This window comes from Chrysemys picta, chromosome 20, assembly GCF_011386835.1.
Source record: "Chrysemys picta bellii isolate R12L10 chromosome 20, ASM1138683v2, whole genome shotgun sequence".
NCBI lineage: Eukaryota > Metazoa > Chordata > Testudines > Emydidae > Chrysemys > Chrysemys picta.
The window spans coordinates 4519744-4533029 of record NC_088810.1 but is presented as its reverse complement, the minus strand read 5'-3'; the positions used below and the strand labels follow the sequence as shown (position 1 = coordinate 4533029).

Here is a 13286-nt window from a genome sequence, read left to right as displayed (position 1 = left end):
CCCACAAAAAAACAACATGTGAGCAGACAACTAGTGAAGTTACCACGGAGAACAAAGGGGATGGGCTGCAGATTGGGATAAGTGAAGAACACGTCAGAGATGTTCCAACCAATCTGAATGAATTCAGATCAGTGGGGCTGGAAGCTGTTCAACCCAGGGTGCTGAAGGAATTAGTCGAAGAAATCTTGGAGCCACTGGAAATAATATTTGCAAACTCATGGATGCCAGGAGAGGTCTCAGAAGATGGGAGAAGGGCTAACAGAGTGGCCATCTTTAAAAGGGGGAAAAGGAGGAGCCGGAGAACTATAGACCAGTCAGCCTGACCTCGACAAATGGAAACCAACTAGAGAAATGTATAAAACCTTCAATCTGTGAGGACAAAAGGGTGATCACCAGCCTGTATTTACCAAGAACAAACCCTGCCAAACCAGCTTGGTTTCCTTCTTTGACGAGGTAACTAGTTGGGGGCTGTCGGAAAGTGGTGGACATAATATAACTGGACTTCAGCAAGGCTTTTGACATAGTCCCATATGACATTCTCAGAAGTAAGCTGGAGAAGACTTCTGACGGAACTCAAATGTGAAATTGCTGAACTACTAACTATCATTCAAATCAGCTTTTGTAACAGATGACTGGAGGATGGCTAATGTGACACCAATTTTTGAAAAAGGCTCCAGGGATGATCCCGGCAGTTGGAGGCCAATAAGCCTAACTTCAGTGATGGGCAAACTGGTTGAAATTATAATAAATGAAACTATAGTAAAGAACAGAATTATCAGATGCATAGATTTGTTGGGGAAGACTCAATATGGTTTTTTGTAAAGGGAAATCATGGCTCACTAAACTAGTAGCATTTTTTGAGGGAGTCAACAGCATATGGACAAGGGTGACCCAGTCCATGTACTTAGATTTTCAGACAGCCTTTGACAAGGGTCCTCCCAAAAGGATTTTAAGCAAAGTAAGCTGTCATGGGATAAGTGGGGAGGTCCTCTCCTGGATCAGTAACTGGTTAAAAGATAGCAAACAAAGGATAGGAATAAATTACTAATTTTCACAGTGGAGAGAGGTAAATAGTGGTGTCCACCAGTGTTCTGTATTGGGGCCAGTGCTGTTCAACCTGTTCATAAATGATCTAGAAAAAGGGGTAAACAGGGAGGTGGAAAAATTTGCAGATGATACAAAACTGCTCAAGAGAGTTAAGTTCAAAGCTGACTGTGACGAGCTACAAAGGGATCTTACAAAACTGGGTGACGGGGTAACATAATTTGAGATGAAATTCAATGTTAATAAATGCAAAGTAATGCACATTGGGAAACATACTTCCAACTATACATATAAATTGAGCTGTTACCACTCAGTAATAGTTCTGTGAAAACATTCATTCAATGTGCAAAGATCATCAAAAAAGTGAACAGAACGTTGGGAATCCTTAAGAAAGGGATACTTAAGACAGAAAAATGTCATATTGCCCCTATTTCAGGTTGCATCACCAGAGGCAGAGCATGCAAGTCAGGACAGGTGACAGGACCACTCGGTTCTGGCTGGGGCTCAACTGAAGGATTGTGTCCAGTTCTGGTCACCAATGTATAGAAAGGATGTAGAGAAACTGGAAAGGATCCAGAGGGGAGGGATGAAGATAATCAAAGGGATGGAATGCAAGCCCTAGGAGGCCTGAAGGAACTGGGCATGGTTAGGTTGGAAAAGTGATTTGGGGAGGGGGACATGATCGTGGTTTTCAAATACTTGAAAGGCTGCAATAGAGAAGCTTGCGAAAAGTTGTTCACTCTCACCCCAGAGGGCAGGACAAGGGGCAATGGATTCAAAGTACAGCAGAGCCGATTGAGATTAAATCTCAGGAAAAACTCCCCAGCTGTGAGTGCAGTGGAAAATGAGGGTTTTGAAAGGAGGCTGGACAGCATCTGTCTGGGTGCTTTAGAACCCACAAATCCTGCATCTTGGCAGGGGTTGGACTAAGTAATCCCTGTGGTCCCTTCTTGCCCTGTGGGTCTGTGATTCTAGGATTCGCTAAAAAATCAAGGGATGTAATGTGAACAGCATGACAACCCCGCTCCCCAAAATTTGCTGATCGACCCCGAGGCTTGCTTTAAAAATCCTGAGATTGATGAAAAATTGTGATATTTGCTCTAAGAATCCTGCGATTGGCTTTTAAAATCCGCAGATTTGTGGTTTGTCCCCACACACAATGCTTTTTGTGGCCTGTTGGCTCACTTCCCCTCCCCCCCCCACTATTGCTGGTGTTGCCCCTGCACGGTGAATAGCTTGGTTCTGCAGGGACACAGTGGAGCCGGATGGCCCAGATGTGGGTAAAGTGTCCCCGGAGGGGAGGGTGCAGAGAGCTGATGGCGCCCCCCTCTGCACCCAGGGTGGGGCACTTACACTGCCCTTCCTGCCCCACCGCTGTCTTCCCTGCCCCCACTCCGTCCTGCTCCTCCTGGAGTTGGGACTCTCCTCCCCCCATGAAACTGGTACTGGCCACTCTCCTCCCCACTCTTGTGAGAATGGAAGGGGCCACTCCTCACCCGCCCCCCACACTCTTGTGAGAATAGTTTGGGCCACTCCCTCCTCCTCACTCCCCATCTGGGCAAGGCTGGAGTTCTGCAGCGTTGGGGCCGGTCACTGGTGCAGTGATTTGGGTGGACCTCAGCTTGTATCCCCCATGGGACCATCCCTTGCCAGAGGGGGCTGGCCTGCTCCCGTGTAGTATCTGGGAACCCCAGGGGGTCTGTGCCTGATACAGCTCCATAGGGGGCAATGGGGTGAGCACAGCTGGAGGATGGAGAGAAGTTGGCACATATGTGCTCCCCCTGGGGGATCTATAATTGCCCCCTCTGCAATGCCTGTCCTCCCTGTCCCCCAAAACTGCCCCGGCAGTTCTATTTCCCACCATCCCTCTGCTGCCCTCAGGTGTTCTCAGGAAGGAGGATGAGGTATGAGAGTTGGGGAACCCCCTGCTGTACATGGCCCCCGGGACCGACACCTCCAGTGTGGTCCCCATGGTGGAGGAGCCCTGGGGTGGGACGCTGCTTGGGCTGGAGGGGCACCTGCAGAGCTGTGGGGGCAGGGAGCGAGAGCTGGGATCTCAAGGGGCTGCGGGTTGCGATTGAGGGGCACGCCAGTCATGACAGACCATCCAGGTCCCTCACCGACCCTAGTTCCACTCATCCCTTGACCTGCAGAGGGGTGCCCGGTGCCTGGTTCTCCGACCCTGCAGCCCGGACTCCCCAGGGTTTGTGACTCGGAGCCTGGGGAAGCGGCATGCACAGGAATGTGAAAGCAAAAGTGAGTCCAGACAGAGGGGGTAGATGCTCTCTCTGAAACCCCAGCACCAGCATCCTGAGGACTTCCCCGCCCTCTGCCTGCCCCTGCCTGGGGCTTCCCTGCAACAGGGGCAGGCTGCATATTGCTTGTGGGGCTGGAAATAGATCCCAGGAGTCCTGACTCTGAGCCCCTCCACACCTCACTCTGCTCCCAGAGCCAGGGACAGAACCCAGGAGTCCTGGCTTCGAGACCCTCTATATCTCACTCTCCTCCCAGAGCCGTAGATGGAACCCAGGAGTCCTGGCTCCCAGCCCCCGTCCCAGCTCTATCCTTTTATTACTGCTTTTCCCCATCACACAATAATATTTGAACACTAGCAGCTCACACCTCTTATCATATTGTACATGCTGCAGACGCTAATCACTCACCCGGAGTTGAGATGCAGCCACCTCCAGGCGGGGCAGCTGGGGAACAGCCACACAGCGACACTGCCAAGGGGTTGCTCACCCGGAGCTGAGATGCATCCGCCTCCGGGTGGGGTGGCTGGGAACAGCGCACTGGAACAGCAGGTGCCCGGTTAGGACAGCTAGCGAATCCTGACTCCAATTTGAAGAGCCGGGTGCGTGTGAAGATCTGCCTGGGACGGAGCAGGCGCGAGTGTCAGCGCGTGGGCTGTGGCGAGATGTGAGATTTCAAGACAGGAAGGGGAAGTCAGGGTGTGAATCTGGCCCTAGAATGTCTTGCAGAAGCCGGTTCCAGTGGCTGGAGATCTCGGTGCCATTGACACAAGCGGGCGATTGTCACAGACAGAGGCCTGCTCCCAGGTACAGCCGGCTTCCGGCCCCACCTCAGGGGGACTGGCTGGGGATCAAGAGAATGGGGCACAGGGCCTTTCCCCTGTAGAGGGCCCTGGCTCCAATCTGCTCCAGGGTGGGGCACTGGCTGGCTCTGGGGAGTGGGAGTGGGACCAGGGATCCTTCCCCTCTAGAGTCTCTTTTATTCTCTGTCTCTCAGTTCCTCAAATGTCTCCCAGGTCCCGAGTCACTGAGTCTGGGGAATCCTGTTTGATGGGACCAGGGTCATCGCCTGGATCAGGAGAAGCAGCTGGATTTCACGGCCCGCCATAGACACTGTCCTTCGAAGAGCTGAGATGCAGCTGAATTTGGCACGGGTCATGGGGCTGTTTACACAGGGACCTCTCCCCAGTGCTGAGATGTGGCTGCCTCTGGGGTGGGGCGCGGGGGCTGTTTATACAAGGACTCCTTGCCCGGTGTTGAGATACACAAGGGTTTGGGGAAACCAAGAACTAAAACAAACACAGTGCCCCCAATGGCCGGGTCCTTGTGAGTCTTCCACCCCAGCCAGACCCTGGCCTGCTCTTTCCCAGGCCAGTGGCACATCAGCTCTGGCCCCCTACGTTTGGGCCATGGCGGCTGTGCTGGGAGGCTGGTTGCTGAGAGGATCTTCCACAACAGGAAGTTTCCAGTTGGTGAGTTTGGTCCACCTCCAGCTGGTTCAGAGCTGGGCGAGAGCTGCGGAGAGCAGGTGAGAGGGTTCCATTGACCACTGGGGTGTGGCCGCTTGGACACAGGTCCCCAGCCAGTGGCGGAAGGGGCGAGCCTGGGGCAGGTTCCTGCTGGGACTGTGGCTGCCGGGTCTAGTGGGTTAGAACTCACTGCGCTGGATCCATGTGGATCAGGGCAGACCCCTGGTCATTGGGTGATATCCGGGGCAGGAACCCCGGTGTCCGGGCCGGCCCCTAGCTTGGGGTGGTACATTCTGCCTCTGGTTAATCCCCATTTGGCTTAAAACTCTTTTAAATTAGCTGCCCGGGTGGTTTCCCTCAGTTGCTGTTAAACAGATGCCCCACCTGGAAGTGGCTGCATCTTAGCGCCAGCCGGGGAACAGATCCTTATATAAACAGCTCCCGCACCCCACCCCAGAGGTCACTGCATCTCAGCGCTTGCCGAGGGGTCCCTGTATAAACAGCCCCCGCACCCTACCCCAGAGGTGGCCGCATCTCAGTGCTGAGCAAGGGATATTTGTGCATTACAAATGCAAGTGCTCCATTAGGAAGGAACAATCAATTTCACACATACAGAATGGGAAGAGACTGTCTAGGAAGGAGTACTGCGGAAAGGAATCTAGGGGTTATAGTGGACCACAAGCTAAATATGAGTCAACAGTGTGATGCTGTTGCAAAAAAAGCAAACATGATTCTGGGATGCATTAACGGGTGTGTTGTGAGCAAGACATGAGAAGTCATTCTTCCACTCTACTCTGCACTGGTTAGGCCTCAACTAGGGTTACCATATTTAGTGCCTCCGAAAGGAGGACACTCCACGGGGCCCCGGCCCCGCCCCGGCCCCGCCCCAACTCAGCCTCCTCCCCAAAGTCTCCGCCCCCTCCCATGCTTCCCGCGAACATTTGATTCGCGGGAAGCCTGAAGCAGGTAAGGGGGAGCGTGGGGGGAGGAGGCGCGGCCCAGGCTGGCCCCCCCGGCGTTTCCAGCCTGGGTCGGCTCGGGCCCTGGGGTGCCGGCCCTGGGCCCGGCCGAGCACCCCCGGCCCACCCAGCACTGCCGGTCCCCGGCCCGGCCCCCGGGCTCCCGGCCGAGCACCCCCGGCCGAGCACCCCCGGCCCCCGGCACCGCACTGCCGGTCCCCAGCCCGGCCATCGGCACCACACCGCTGTCCCAGCCCCCGGCACTGCCGGCCCGTCCCCTGAGCCCCCGTCCCGTCCCGGCACCGCCGTCCCGTCCCCCGAGCCCCCGAGCCCCCGAGCCCCCGTCCCGGCACCGCCGTCCCGTCCCCCGAGCCCCCAAGCCTCCGGCCCGGCCCGGCCCGGCACCGCCGGCCCGGCCCCCGAGCCCCCGGCCCGGCCCGGCCCTGCTCCGCCGGCCCGGCCCCCCGGGCCCCCGAGCCCCCGGCCTGGCACCGCTCCGCCGGCCTGGCCCCCGAGCCCTGAGCCCCCGAGCCCCCGGCCCAGCACCGCACCGCCGGCCCCGCATGTCCCGATTTTCCCGGACATGTCCGGCTTTTTGGGATTTCCCCCCGGACTGGGATTTGGAGCCCAAAAAGCCGGACATGTCCGGGAAAATCCGGACGTATGGTAACCCTACCTCAACTGCAGTATTGTGTCCAGTTCTGGGCACCGCAGTTCAAGAAAGATGTGGAGAGATTGGAGAGGGTCCAGAGAAGAGCAACAAGAATGATTAAAGGTCTAGAGAACATGACCTATGAAGGAAGGCTGAAAGAATTGGGTTTGTTTAGTTTGGAAAAGAGAAGACTGAGAGGAGACATGATAGCAGTTTTCAGGTATCTAAAAGGGTGTCATAAGGAGGAGGGAGAAAACTTGTTCACCTTAACCTCTAAGGATAGAACAAGAAGCAATGGGCTTAAATTGCAGCAAGGGAGGTCTAGGTTGGACATTAGGAAAAAGTTCCTAACTGTCAGGTTTGTTAAACACTGGAATAAATTGCCTAGGGAGGTTGTGCAATCTCCATCTCTGGAGATATTTAAGAGTAGGTTAGATAAATGTCTATCCGGGATGGTCTAGACAGTATTTGGTCCTGCCATGAGGCCAGGGGACTGGACTCGATGACCTCTCGAGGTCACTTCCTGTCATAGAATCTATGAATCTATTGTATTGAGCTCAGTATATGACTTGTGTGTTTTTCCTAGGTCTTGTGAATTACCAGGTTGAGATGTTGGGAAAAACGTGATTCACTGGGAAACCTTGGAACCGCCAGGTCAAGATCATTACCAGTCATTATCTGTCTGTCTGTCTATCTATCTATCTTAATAATTCAAATGTCTTTTTTTTCTGTGTCCTGAAAATATTTTAAAACATGGGGCAGTAATTGAAAAGTGTGGGATATTTTTTGTGATAATTAGTTTTAAAAGGCCAAGATCTCTGTGAAAACTTTCTAAAATCCAAAAAATTGTGTGATTAGTTTTATGAAACTTTTATTTTAAAAACAGCCTGTGATGAAGTGGGGGATTTTGTTAGTGATTTGCATGAATACTGTCTGTGCCTCAGTTTCCCTGTGTGATGCATGTGTAACGAGGTGGTGGGAGAGGGGAGTTGTGTTTGCAGAGGGCCAGGTGTGATCTCATCTAACAGCCTGGACTCTGGACATTGGCCTGGACACTGTAGAACTTAGCAACCGGTGAGCCGGAGACCCAGCCCATCTTGGGAGCCAGCCAGTTCAGGCCTGTGGGAGGACAAACAACAGAGGAGAGAGGTCCCAGGAAGGCAGCCGGTTCTGGCCAGTCAGGGAACAAAGGATGGGAGGGAGGGGACTCAGGTGACCTGTTTGCCCAGGAACAAAGACAAAGGGTGGGGGCAGGGCTGGTGGGGGAGCTCGGCTGGAAGGAGGTCGCTTCTGGACTGGGGACAAAGAGGGGCCTGAGCTACCTGGACAGGGTCAGACCCAGCTGGACGCTGCTGAGGGTTGCTAGGCTCTGTAACCCTAAGGATTAATCTGCTTGCTTGCATAGATAGATCTTTTCTTATGAATTTTAGTATTTGGTGTAATAGGTTTATAGATTTATATTAAAAATAGGCAAGAGACCTACAGGCCAAAAGCCTGTATATTAAGCTAAGCCAAAGTTAGCATATTTTGGGACCGTTTACCCAGTTAAAGTAAAGATGACCTATATTTGTTACCCAAATAGATAAAACACCCACACAGATGTCTAGAGACCTTTACCTAAACCGATAGACAATGAAGGATGGCAAAGGGGATTTTTCAAAATTGTACCCACAGGCTTAACAAGTACACCACAAGTGTATACATACCTGTCATCCATAGGCACATACATACTAGCCTTTGGGGTAAATGTACCCTAACATTTCTGTGGGGGAAGGATGAAATTTGGGCATAAGAGGAAGGATTTCCGGCATTTGCCCTATAAAAAGGCGATTCATCTCGCCATTTCAGATGCAATCTATTCACCTATCTACTCTTCAATGTCTCCATCTTCCACAATGAATCGATGCTCCCCATCTACGACGGCTATTAACTATTAATAGGCCGTATTTTATTTCTTTTCAAACTTTAAGGGGACTAGGCTAAGCTTGGATTTCCTACGCTTTATTTCAGTTTAAGGCTTATTGAATTAAGTTGGAGAGTAAACAGCTTTTCACATTCGTTTCCTCTGCACGCGTCTATATCTTCCAACACCAGGTTATTAAAAGAGACTGTAAGTATTAACCAACGTTTGCAGCTGTGGAAGCAGAGAAAGAACTGACAGGAAGGGGATTGCAATGCATGAGAGTTCGTTAGCAAGAGTCAGGCTAATTGTAACCCTAATAACGCGAGATTTGTAGAAGCGAGGATTGTGTGAGGCGAGTGGGAGAGAACTATGTGAGATAATGTGTAGAAAATATTGTATGTAGACTAGAGTCAAAACAAATGAGAAAAATAAGATATCAAGATGGCCTATGTATAAACAAAATGCAGCTGTTGCTTATTATTGTCTGTAATGAAAGGTATAAAGGTTTGCTGTAATTGTTTACCTGTAGAGAGACCTGTTTAGCTCTCTGCCTCTAAGCAATTGTTAGAGAAAATAAAGTATCTGATTTGCTGTATCCAAACAAAAAGTGAGAACTCTGTTATTCTCCGACACAGCACATAATATTGTATTATATGTATATTGTATAATACATATATTGTATAATACATAATATTGTATTATCATATGTATCTCTTGAATAGCAGTAATACAATTGTAACTCTGTAATTCTGACTGTTTTACCATTTACTTACTATTTATTGATTTTAATAAAAGGCCTTTATGACTATATCTGTCTCTGTGGGAGCTTCCTGTCATACCCCCGAAGGTCCTTTTATAAACTCTGTGAAGCCTGATTCAGGACGAACTTTCATCTTCTGATCAAACAAACTGGCGAGCCTAAACCCATACTAATTAATATGCATAATAATTATTATTAATATTACTAATTAATTAAAATGGAATACAATTAAATTAAGTTAATAAATTAAATCAACATTACTAACACACCCCAAATCAGGCTACAGGCTGGCAAGCCAGGCAGGAGATTTGAGGAGTGTGAAACAGGAATTTTCAGGGATTCCAGGCATCCTTAGACCCTTAAGAAATCTCACCTGAGGCATAAGTAAATGGTTAAAATTACAGAGACTTACAAACTGTGTGCCTCGCCCTCTCTCTCAAGAATAACAGAAACCTAATTTCCTGTGACTGCGGCTTGGCAGCAATCCCAGTATTCCCATTTTTGTGGTTTGACTTAGAAGTATTTGTGGTTTTGAATTAGAAGTTTGATTTTAAGGTTTTTTTAAATAGAATACTGCAGGATAAAGTAATAGAGTTTTTGACTAAAGTGATATTATTTAAAGTGATCCGTGCGTTTAAGGGGTTTTGTAAAGGTTGAAGTTATAACGAATGGTAGTGATAAGATATTAGCAGTGGCATTGGATCCAATGACCCACACTAGTGGTGGGGGGGGATTTGACAGAGCAAGGTATTAATCGCTGCTAGAAAGGCCGCAATAAGTCAGAATTTGAACAGTTCAAAGATACCTTATCTCAGTCCCCTTAACTCTCCCGGACTGCACCTCTGATCCGTCTGCTCAGTATTCCACAGTATTTGGCAGGTCCCAACTGGGAAAAGACCTCTCGATTTACTACAATCCATTGAGGGAAGGGAAGGAACGTACCCCCGTCCCTCTATTTGATTTACTTGGGATTTATTGAAGTGTAAAAAACCGGATGGGGTGTTATTTCCTGTTGTTCTGGTGAAGGGACGCCTTCAGTTTCAGAGAAAAGCAACAGAGTATTTATTCTAGTTTATTGAATAAGCTAGTAAAGTTGTAAAATTGAAACAAGTTCTCTATTTCGTGTTAAGAGTGAAGCAAGGGCAAGAGTAGAGTCTGTTGGAGTTGCCCGCAGTCTGGCTTTAGAAAACTTTGCCAGGAAATATATTCAGGAACATGAAGGAGGATTAGAACAACTGAGGAATAGTGAGATGATTTCTGAGCATAGTAACCCATGGGGTTTTGTAAGTGAGGTATTTGATGAAGAAACAGAGCAAAAAAAGAAAAGAGCTAAATTGGTAAAGGGAATAGCTGTTGAATGCCTGCTCGTGGCTTGTAGTTCACTGGGAAAGAAATTGAAAAAAAAATAGAGTTACTCAGGGAAGCTCAGCAGATGCTGGTGGCCTATAGAGTAGACCGTGGTCGCATGTTGGAAAAGATTAATGAATTAGAAAGGGGAGAAGATGTGGTAGAGGAGGATAAAGAATCGATTCCCACCCCTATCAGTATGGTGGAACTGACAGAGGTAGAAAAACCTACAGGGCCAACAACTAGACGTAAGGCAAGAGAATTAGCTCAGGCTGGTACAGTACCTTTAGAAGCGTAGTTGGAGAGGAGAGTCAGAAGGAAGTTGGCAGTGCAGAAGCTACCGGCAGTCTGCAGATAGGAAAAGGAAGCCCTGAGGTGGCACCACAGGAGGCGGAGATGAGGGTCATAGAAAAAGCAGCTAGTAATACAGAAGAGGAGATGAGCAAAGCAAAGGGGGAGGAAAAATCCTGTCCTCTGTTAGTACCAGCCCCTGATAGAGAAGAGGCAGCGCCTTTAGAGACTGTCATTGTTCTGGGATTAGAAGATGCAATGGCACAAGTGACACAAGTAGCTAGTGCATTACAAACATTGAATCTATTTCCCCATGTTAAGTATTCTCACACCTCTTGTCCAACTGTCTGTAATGGGCTATCTTAATTATCACTACAAAAGTTTTTTTCTCTTACTTCTTTTTCTCTTTCTCTTACTTAATTAGCCTCTTAGAGTTGGTAGGACAACTCCCACCTGTTCATGCTCTCTGTATGTGTATATATATATCTTCTCACTATGTGTTACATTCTATGCATCCAGTGAAGTGGGCTGTAGCCCACGAAAACTTATGCTCAAATACATTTGTTAGTCTCTAAGGTGCCACAAGTACTCCTGTTCTTTTTGCGGATACAGACTAACACAGCTGCTACTCTGAAAGCAGTAATTTCTAAGTTACAACAGAAAGAGCTATGACACCAAGGAATAGAATTCCTGCTCCTCCACCCAATATTACATTAGCACCATATTGAGTAGAAGATCCATTCCCTTTGGGTGGACATTTATTGGCATTTGGGCAATCAACATTGCCTAGACCCCAAGAATTTCATGGGTCCTCTACACCCCCTTGGTATATGCTGGTATCCCCTGGTGTACCGGTAGAAAGCCCTACTACACCCGACCTTAGCAGACTAAGAGATGTCCTGCGTCAGTGTGGAGATGCCCTGAGTGTAAGACCTAGAGGTTTTATGGAAAATTATCCTACATATCCAGGATTATGTCCAGTGGAAAGTTCTGATGGCTCAGATGAGGAAAATGTAAATTTAGCTAGAAGGAGTTGAGAAATAGAAACTATAGATTCAAGCTCAGATGGAAGCCCAGATCCTGATCTAGAAGGAGGAGCTTCAGATTCTAATTCTGATTGTCATATAGCACTTGTTACAGATATTAAGACCTTGGACCTAGTAGCTAAGCAAGTAGGAATGATGGAGAATTCTTCAGTTGCAATGCACGCTGTGACAAAGTTCCTCCTCTATCTTGGTGGGTCCTGCGCTTATTGGCAGATTTTCTTGCCTCAGAGATTCACCATGTGGGTTGGGGAACAGCCCAGAGACCTTCCCCTCTGGAAGAACCCACAGTCCAGGTCAACTGGGAGGTTTGGGGGGAACCCGGGCCCGCCCTCTACTCCGGGTTCCAGCCCAGGGCCCTGTGGACTGCAGCTGTCTATAGTGCCTCCTGTAACAGCTGCATGACAGCTACAACTCCCTGGGCTACTTCCCCATGGCCTCCTCCAAACACCTTCCTTATTCTCACCACAGGACCTTCCTCCTGGTGTCTGACAACGCTTGTGCTCCTCAGTCCTCCAACAGCACACCCTCTCAGGCCTTGGCTACACTTGGGAATTCACAGTGAGTGTAGTCGCGCCGCCAGCGCTGCGAGAGAGCTCTCGCAGCGCTGTATGTACTCCACCTCTCCGAGGGGAGTAGCTTGCAGCGCCTCGAGCGAGCGTGCAGCGCTGCAGGTGCTGATTACATCGGCACTTTACAGCATTGCACTCGCTGCGCTCGGGGGAGGCGTTTTCACACCCTTGAGCACAGCAAGTTGCAGCCCTGTACAGCACCAGAATAGCCAAGGCCTCACTCTCAGCTCCTTGTGCTCTTGCTCCCAGCTCCTCACACTCACACCACAAACTGAAGTGAGCTCCTTTTTAAAAGCCAGGTGCCCTGAGTAGCCTGCCTTAATTGATTCTAGCAGCTTCTTCTTAATTGGCTCCAGGTGTCCTAATTAGCCTGCCTGCCTTAACTGGTTCTAGCAGGTTCCTGATTACTCTAGTGCAGCCCCTGCTCTGGTCACGCAGGGAACAGAAAACTGCTCATCCAGTGACTAGTATATTTGCCCTCTACCAGACTCCTGTACCCCACTGGTCTGGGTCTGTCACAATGCACAACGTGTGCAAGAGACAACAAAAGTGTTTGGCTTACCAAGGGAAGATGGGGTTAAAATCTTAGAACTCACAGTGAATGGAGCATTGTGGAGTACTTTGCCACCTGAGTATCAAATAGAAGAAAACACTTTTAATGAAACAGTAGCCCTAATGGAATATAATCAGCATCCGGGGCAAGCTGGAGTGGCAATTCTGTCTAACCTAAAGCAGAAAACTAATGAAACTGCACATCAGTTTCATCTGTGGTTAAGTGCAGCCTGGAAGAGTCATATGAAAGAGGAAACAGATAAGCCACCATACATTAGTTTGCTGGTTAATAACTCTTTCCCCCAGTTACGGGAAATGGTTAATATGCACATAACTAATGATACTTCTTTAAAGAAGGCATTAGCCTTACTGGCCAAGGCATATGCACAGAGAGGCTCTAAAATAGGTCGGCATGGAGCAAAGGATGACTCTCTAGTAGTCA

General features: G+C 49.2%; 1 protein-coding gene across 1 annotated transcript in view; it reads right to left on the bottom strand.

Moving 5' to 3' along the window:
- Positions 1–11172, bottom strand: part of LOC101942530 (uncharacterized) — an 81970-nt gene extending 70798 nt beyond the window's left edge. Inside the window, exons 1-2 of the mRNA XM_065574643.1 lie at positions 10671–11172; positions 3708–3951 (exon numbers count right to left, since the gene is read on the bottom strand). The gene's annotated coding sequence lies outside the window, so the exon portion shown is untranslated. The remainder of the gene's footprint in view (positions 1–3707; positions 3952–10670) is intronic.
- Positions 11173–13286: the final 2114 nt, after the last annotated feature.